This window comes from Carassius auratus, unplaced genomic scaffold (assembly GCF_003368295.1).
Source record: "Carassius auratus strain Wakin unplaced genomic scaffold, ASM336829v1 scaf_tig00214857, whole genome shotgun sequence".
Lineage (NCBI taxonomy): Eukaryota > Metazoa > Chordata > Actinopteri > Cypriniformes > Cyprinidae > Carassius > Carassius auratus.
Window position 1 is genome coordinate 231,949 of NW_020527831.1, and position 9,187 is coordinate 241,135.

A 9,187-nucleotide genomic window follows, 5' to 3' on the forward strand; every position below is an offset into this window, starting at 1 on the left:
AAAATTGCAACGTTGTGATTAAAAAATAAACAAAATAATAATAATTAACTTATTGTAATTAGTATTTGAATCTGTGTTCTTAATGCTGGAAGTTTAGCCTACATGTTTATTTAGTTAGAAAGTCTAGAAAATCACACAATCATGAAAGGAAGATTTAATTGATAGCTTGCCTTGAATATCAACATTTCCTGAAAATTAGAGAACCTCTCTTTATACAGACCATAGGCCACATGAAATACATTTGTAATCATTTCAGATCCTGTTATACTGTTATACCCTCTTATATAGGTTAAGTGGTTCTTGTATTACATGACCTGTGTGGTCTTTTGTGTGAATGCTGGTGTTTGCTGGGTAACAGCTGGGTGTACCTGGTTTAAATTGCACACATGAATGCAAGCTTTTTTCAGGTTTATTTACACACATATGCTAAACTAACTCACAGACAGTTTAGCATTCAAATATAGACACTGTTTAAAACAGTACTAAGTTATCTGTGCTGCTCCATGCAGGAGTTTGAGAATACTTTGGAGTTTTAAAGACTGGGGAATCTGAATATGGCTCCAGTGATGAAGTGCAGATGTGTTCCTCAAATGCTGCCAACAGTTTCCCAGTTTCGCACCCCACCTCTTGGCCACAAATTCCTATTGAGAGCTGAACCAGAGCTGGAGATAAGAGCACCAGCATGACAATGATTGCACACACTCTAAGTGAAAGGCCATTTTTCCACTAGTATATTTTAGCAGCTGAAAGGTACCTTAAATCACCAGGAAGAAGGAAAGGGGAACTGAATAGGTGGCTTGAATTTTATTTGTCCAGTCAAGCAATTTAAAGTTCCTATTTGAAAGGTCACTTTCTTCAAAGTATTTGCATAAGGGTAATCAGTGAAAGCCATGTTGTAAAAAGCACATATACGCAAACCCACTGAACAATTTCAGTTATCTTCAAAGGTTTCATCCACAATTCCATGCATTTTCCTGGATTTTGAAATCCTTTTCATCCTACTCCAAGTGATAACCTTACCTATTTAGACAGTGGTGTCCTCAGAATGGATAATATATGTCCCCATAATGCACATTTGAGTGAGACTTTACTGTTGCACCCTTGCTGTAGTACTGGATCATTTGAGCTCAGTATTAGTCATTTAATCATACTTGTTGAGAACTTCATCTAGCTGTTTGTCCCTTTCCTGGTCATCTATCTTGCACAACCTAATATCAATTTTGTGTTCATTTAAAGGGTAAATTTACCCAAAAATAAAAATCATGTCTTTAATTAATCACCCTCATTTCGTTCCAAACCCATAAGACCTTCGTTCATCTTTGGAACAGGAACTTAGGTCCAGAAACGTGGCAAGGACATCAGTAAAATAGTCCATGTGACATCAGTGGCTTTTGTCAGACTACTTGAACTTATATTTTCTACAGACACACTGCAGCAAAAGATAGAGTTAAATGTTTTAAAACCTTTTTTTCTTTTTGGCGAAAATACTAATGGCATAAAAGTTTTGTAAAGTAATGTGTGTGTGTGTGTGTGTGTCTGTGTGTGTGTGTATATATATATATATATATATATATATATATATATATATATATATATATATATATATATATATATATATATATATGATTTAGATTCTGATTTAGAAAGCCAGTAAAAATCATTTTGGCATCCTGTCTTGCCTCATAAGCCAATGGTGCATGGACACCTCTAGCTTTAGGATGTTGCTAGACTCAACCTTGTTGACAATTCACTCCATGTGTGAACTCTCAGCTTGAGGCAACTTTGAGTCTCTTTGGCTGCCTCAGATAACACCTGAAACGTGAAGACTGTGCTTGAGAAATGAACCTCTCAGCCTCTCCTCATTCCTTCATTCTTGCCTGTAATCAAACACAAATGTTTAAAAATGTGTCTATAGCTAAACACCAGACTGTCTCTATTTTTATTTGAATCTATTTTAATGTACACGTGTACACAATTTTAATGTTTTTCATGTTGCTAGCAAACCTTGGACAATTCAATAAATGTTTTACATCCCTGATTCATCCTTAGTAAATGCTTTTTGACAACATTGCACATAATGCATTAGAATAATTTCAAGCATATAATAGTATTCATAAAATAAGCACCACAGTGAATATTAAAGACAAGAAATCCATGACTCTTGAAAGGTAACATTTCCTCACTGCTGACAAATGAAAAGCATATAATGTAATGCTGAAATAACTAATTGGATTTTGCTCTGAAACAGTGAAACAGTTGAGTGCTGTTCTTGACCTCAAAGAACTCAAAGACAGTTCTAATATTTCAAACAGTCCTTAAATTGTTTTTACAATATTTTACTGAACAAATATATATAAAAAAATTGAACAGGTAAAATAAGACTTAACAAAAATATTTACAATTTCGCATTTTCTTATTTTAGGTAGTCATCAACAGTTTTATTAAGATGAACTGTTTCTCTGTCCATCAAACAACAGACACTTTGCCTGCACAAAAAGACTAATCAAACAACGGTGAAAGGAAATTCTGAAAAATTTACCATTCTTAAGTAAATCAATTTATTTTACACATCATACCATTTTGATGTTGTCTCTAATAACCAACTGGGTCAGCAATTTATTTCACAATATGTGTAATTTTAATACACAGCAATCATATATATCATATATAGTGTATGCTACATTGTATAAAGTAAGCAAATGTTTAAAATACTGCATAATTTTTAAATGAAATATATATTTACAATAGTGATTTAGTCAACAGCAGTGATAGATTTTCTTTCTTTTGTTGTTTAATCAACGTGAATGACAGATAGCAAAAATATAAGACCGCTGTCACTTTAAGAGCTGCTCCGATCAAATACTGTTACATGTTTTCTCTACCTCAGCCTTTTACTTTCAATTAAGACCTAAATATCATTAGGTTTACAAGGATACTTTCAAAGAAGGGCATTCTGTGTATATTTAACTGTTCAAGGCATATAAAACTGCAAAAATAACTTCACATGCTTGTGCCTCTCAGACAGCATGCATAGCAAAATTAGTTATCTTTCACTGCTGGTTGTGTTTCAGTGGTGTAAAATCAATTGTTTTTAAGCAGCAAGGCTTAAAAACACATGCAAATGATTTTCAGCAACGTCACGTGACAGTGAAACCAATAAAGACGTCAGTCCAAAATTATATCCCTTATCGGTATATCCCCCACTCCTCTAACCAACATGCACATGAAAATTTTTATTTTATTCATTGTATTATTTCTAATGTTATTATAACAATACAATAAACTATACACATTTACTTCTTTTATTACAATATTTTATGCAATTATTAGCCTACATTTATGATTATGAATGCGCTGATTTCTTTTATATCTTTTACAATACATGAAAAATGATGAATTATTATATTAAATATTCATTTACTGCAAAAAAGCAATATACAATGTGTGTGTGTGTGTGATATAAATATATAAGTATATTAGTATTGCATTCTGAACATAACTTGTGTGGTGTGTCTACTTACCTCATTCCAGCGTAGTGTTTCACGTGGCAGCCCAAGGTGGCAGTGAGGACAACAGCTGACAGATTCCTCTTCCTCCTCTCCCCTCTTCATCTCCCTTGGCCTATCACTGTCCCACAGGGGAAAGACACAGAGCGAGAGGAGTGGGCTACTCCAAAATGAGGTCTGGGGTCTCGCTTGTACTTCAAATGCTCACCACTGGGGGGCAGTGTTAGATCCTCACTGTCCGCCTGCAACTAACAAAACCTTTACTGAACTCCTCCATCTAGCGCACACATGCGGCAATGACACGTTATATTTTGCAAAGCTAACTCAGCTACATAATTTACAACCAGCTGAAAGGGTTGCAAGTTGGCAACAATATACTGAATGCATGCCAGATCAATGAAATCCAACCCCAGAGTCTATCTAGTGCTAAAAAGGCAGACAAACCAGATCATTAATCTATTGCAACATGCCCTATATTTAATATAGTTGCACATTAAGTACAAACATGAGTTTCTCACTGTGCCCGAGGTATGTTTTGCTCTTCGATTGGGAGAGATTTCAAGCAGTACCAACAGAGATCAAAGGGGACTCCTATAGCTATTGAAGCACACACTCATTATTCAATTAATTACTTTACAAAGCCTACTCCACCTATGCCAACACACTATCGGACGTATTTCACTCTATGCATACATGTTATTTCTACAATGTTTTATTTTATCTATTTTTTTTTTTTTTTACCACAGAACAAACAGCTCAGAATATCCTAGAGTAAATTTAGGCCTGTGGCTGGCCATTGTTTCCCATCATCCACCTGAGTAAACAGCATTAGCATTTCAGTGCTGAACATTTGCACAAGGACAAACTGTTCAGCATTTTTAATGAACCTTATCCATATGATAAATGTATACTCTGTGTGTGTAGGCCTACTGGAGTCACTGCCAAGGCCGGAGCAATGTATGGGGTCTGGTTGGATTCAGATTTCTCCTGTGTAACACAACTGCTCCCTTCCTCGCATGAAACGACCTTTAGTAGCCCATAATGAAATAGAAGAGAATGAGTAGCAGGGTTTAGATACAGTTCACACAGAGTATGTTTTTGCGTCCACTAGCGCTGCTTTGTAAGCAGTTTTATATGTAAACATGAGTACTGCATCTCGTTGCTTTTCCAGACGTTTTTAATCATAGAAAGTCTTAATAAATTAAGTAAAACCTTTCACACATGCCTCTGCGATGTTTACCCTTGTCTTTATGCTTGGTTTTGGGTTTTGCTCTATTTTTTTATACAAACGTGCATGCTGTGTCTTGAGAAAGCAAAGTTGCAAAGTTAAAATTAAAATAAAATCAATTTAATTTCGCAGTGTTTCGCGTTTTTGAATGCAAGCAAGTTCTCATTGTGATCTGTTCCTGCTGACCAATAAGAATCAAGTATTCTAGAGCGCCATAGAATGTCAAATCTCTATATAGGCGCAACAATGTCAAAATTCTATGTAGTCACTTACACCTGGCCTCACTCTTCGTTCCCACTCCTCTCGGCCCCGCCCCACTCGTCACAAAAGGTTAACGGTGCTACAGAAGAAAAAAATTGCATTATTAATCTGTGTACTGATTGATCCATTGAAAAGAAAACCCTTCTGACCTTTTCCTGTTGGTCCAGTAAAGAGTCTTCTTCCTTGCCACTTTGGTCAGACATAATCATTCTGTATTTTTAAATGAAAGAGTGAAGCATAAAAATACGTTTATATTGGTTTTGTTTATTTGTTTCTGCATTGTAATAAAATCCCTAACACATTGCTGGGCTTTTTTCTTAGACAGTGCCTTAGTTCAATTACTGCTGTTTACCCCTCAACGGGAGGTTATCAGTTAATCCATCCGTTTACGAGTCACACTCATAGGCTTGAGTTTCCCCAGCCAAGACCTTAAACTCACCCTGAAGCTAGCAAAACATCAGCAGTTAAGTGTTGTACTCGTAGTGAGGTCACTTACCCCACTTGGGCTGCTTGGCCGTCATTAACCGTCCCCGCCATCTCACTGACCTCCCATTTCCGTGGGAGCAACCTCTTTTTGTTTATCTGTTCTCTCGTTCTCTCTCCCTAACCCCTTCTTCTCACGGCACGGAAACTGTGGCCATTAAATATTTGATGAATCTCAATGGCTCACAAGCAGATTTGCTGTAAAGAGTGAGAGCAGTGGAGCTCAGGTGTCAAACCAGTCTGGACTCCCAGCTGAGGATAAACACCCCTAAGGGACATTTTACCACATCTGCCACAATAGCACTTGATGTAAACATCAAATGGATTATGCCCTCGAGACAAGAGGGCTGTTTGCACACACAGTGTGCACCTAATATAGTACCAAAGAGTGAGTGCATGTGGAGCAGTATCTATGAGTGTGTGTTCAGGTTTTGTCCCTGTGGGCTTTTAGAAAATAGACTCTCTTAAAACACACTTCTAACACTCGCCTGTAATTTATCTGTTGGCAATTTTCAACAGAATAGACGCATTTAATCAAAGGCCTTTTTGTCTGCAATTTCATTTTTATCACATCTTATGTTAATAAAACATATGTTAATAAAAATATTTAATAAACAGGCTATTTTACAGTGTCCTTGTCATGCACGTACTAATAACAGTACATTTTGCAACAATACATCACATGCAACTAACCCTAAACCATACCCTAACCCTAGTACACATTGTTAACTAATATTATTCAGAACTTAAATATATAATTACAATGTACACCTTAAAATAAAGTGTTGCCTCTAAATGCATTTAAATCATTTTTTTTTTTTTTTTTTAATGAATTACATTTTGGAAATTACATTTTAAATGTTTAATTAGTGACTAAAATGTATCACATGATTTATTAAAATTGCTTAAAACAGCTTAACCAAACACATTGAGCTCAGGCATAATTCCTTAGATTTACACATCATGTCTCATATTTCATCTGCAGCTCCTCATTGACACCGTTTACTAAAAGTACATTTAAAAATAATCATTTAAAAATGTATACTAAAAGGTTATATCTGTTACTCTTTGAAAATGTGAAAAAGGATGTAAAAGGCAATGAATGAATTGAAATGTATGATAAATTATGTTAATCTATATATATATATATATATATATATATATATATTTACAATAGGAAAATAAATAAACATCAATGACTTAATAAATTAATATAACATTATATATACACAACTTTATGACTGAGTTTTGTTTTTTAAGATTGAAAGTCTGAAACAATTAAGATTTATATATATATATATATATATATATATAAAGTGTATATATAAAGGGAATATATATATTCAGTGCTCTAGAAGCCAGGCAATGAGCTTCTTACTCTGAAGGTGGTCGGCCACTTTACAGAGCTGCTGGATAAGTACTTATAGAGAGTGAGTCACTCAGACTTTCACCTTTATTCTCTCGGTTTCACTCGCTCTCTCTATTCTCTCTGAATCTATCAGCTCCTCAACCCTCTTCACCTCCTCCCTTTCTTTTTTTAAATGCGGCACCGACCCAACCGGCAGATGAATGAAATGTTGATGTTGTTTTTCCACTCGCTGTTAACCTTCTGCAGGTGTTTCTGCAGTGCTGATCGTGATCAACACTTTTAAGCCTGCGTGTCATAACACGCCATTTCCATCCTTCCATTTACATCAATACACTTCAATGAAGATAGCAAGCCACATTAATCTGACGTTATAACGTGATAGACGGTGTTCCTCTTGTTTTATTGTCAGAGCACACAAAGCTCTTGAAGGGAAACATGACTGCTGGTGCATGCTGGGAGCCGAGAGCCTGACGCCTGCCTCCCCTGCCAGTGCTGTCAAAGATCATTCTCCCCCCGGCGGGTGAAATGGAACATTTTGAATTGATTCCGAAAGAAAATCATGTCACACAGTCTTTAAAATGAAACCTCTAGAACGTGACATATTAAAAGCGTATCCACTGCCATACATTACAACGTTTCAGCACAGGTACATTCAAAATCGACGGACGCCACAATCATTTCGATGCCAGAATCCGGCGTAATTGCACATCCTGTGAGACACAACGACAGACTCTGGCAATCAGCTCTTACGGCGAGAGCAGAGAGTATAATTGAATGGTAATTACATGGTAATTATCATCATGCATAAAGGTTTGGCATACAGAAAAGGATTGAGGGGAAGAGGAATTTTTTATTTTATCATTTTTTTAACAACCTCTCCGAGATTTAAATGATTCTGTTCAATTATGGCTAATCACTGAAATCCAGGAAGGGCATAAATGGGGGCTGTCTATCTACAAAGGCAGCAGAGAGCTTCAAGGCACTTTGAAGCACCTTAGAGAAAGTTTCATCTGAGAGTGTTTTTCCCCGTGCTGTGTTGGTCGGTCGGCTTGGCAGAATGCATCATTAGAGCTGCTGTCTGAGTCACAGTCATTATCAACCACTTTTTACCTCCAAAGTACTGGCGCCACTGTCATCAGGCAGTGTTTATGCCTGATTTTTGCAAGCGCACGCGTGCGTACGTGCGATCACGTGCCCGGGCAACAGATGGAGCCGCGGCGTACATTAATGACTCAGAACGTTTCGTGTGTGAAGGTTTTGAAGAGTCAGGCGTCCATTTACAGTAATTACCGCTGTAACTTAACAGACTCTTTGCATATTTGAAACTGTTTGAGAATAGAGGTTGAGGCAGAACATAAGTGGCCATGACTCACCAGCCTCCAACAGCAGCGTCGTGAGACTTCACCGCACTTATGCTCATTCACGGCCCTCTTCGTTTTCGACACAAAAGCTGAAAGAAAAGCAATGAGAGAAACACATCAGAGCCTCATATACAACTGTCCCCCGTAGCCGCTGCACTCTGGTCACTAATGGAAAATGTTCTGCCTTCGCAATGGTTAATTTGCAGCGGGGTCCACCACTAAAGGCTGTTGGATGGGAAGCCGTGAATGTTTAGAGTGCATCAGCACGATAATGAACGTCTGTCTGGGGTTAAACCCCACTATTATCAGTCGACGGGAGGTCTTGGTGGTGTTTTAACCAAACGCTGTGCAGTTTGAATTAGACAGGAAGGCCTTCTGGTAATAGGCGTGTTTGCATCTTGCCTAATGCAGGTGTTTTTGAGCATAATTGAGTTCTGCATTGTGTCCAAAGTCAGGGTGTGGGGGAGTGGGCTGGTGTTTGTGCCTCTGTGTGAGAGAGAGAGAGGGAGAGAGAGGGAGAGGGTAGAAGTGCTTGAGGTTCTGCAGTGGTGCATGGCAGTAGATGACTCACCCGTCAATCATGTGACTCATTAATCACTGCAGCTTTCTCTCTCCCCACCCCTCTCTTTCATTTGGTCTCAGTGTGTCTCCATGTCTATTCCCTTCACATTACTCGTCTTTTATTATTCTAAGTTCTTTTTATTAGCGAATGACTTTCATCTAGTGGCGTCTTATTGAACAGCATCATTCTCAGGAGGTTGAAACCATGGATTCGGCTTTTGCTAGTTAAAGATGCTTGCATTCAGATGCACTTACATCTTCTCTCGCATAATTCTGTACGCGTTTGGCTCTGATGTTTGGTAAACATGTTCAATCTTAATAATCACAACATGAATGCTTGTTGTGGAACAGGATGCCATGAGTAATGCCATGAGTAACTCGTAAAGGTTTTTTTTTAAGAATCATAGAGCCGCATATC

At 37.4% G+C, this 9,187-nt stretch overlaps 1 long non-coding RNA gene across 2 annotated transcripts in view; it reads right to left on the bottom strand.

Moving 5' to 3' along the window:
* Window positions 1-1,607: 1,607 nt before the first annotated feature.
* The window catches only part of LOC113093052 (uncharacterized), a 38,746-nt gene continuing 31,166 nt past the window's right edge, over window positions 1,608-9,187 (bottom strand). Inside the window, exons 2-4 of one of the 2 annotated variants that reach the window (XR_003287700.1) lie at window positions 8,221-8,297; window positions 3,522-5,205; window positions 1,608-1,877 (exon numbers count right to left, since the gene is read on the bottom strand). This is a non-coding gene — a long non-coding RNA (uncharacterized LOC113093052). Of the gene's footprint in view, window positions 1,878-3,521; window positions 6,125-8,220; window positions 8,298-9,187 lie in introns of those variants that run through there. The other variant, XR_003287699.1, reaches the window with a different exon arrangement.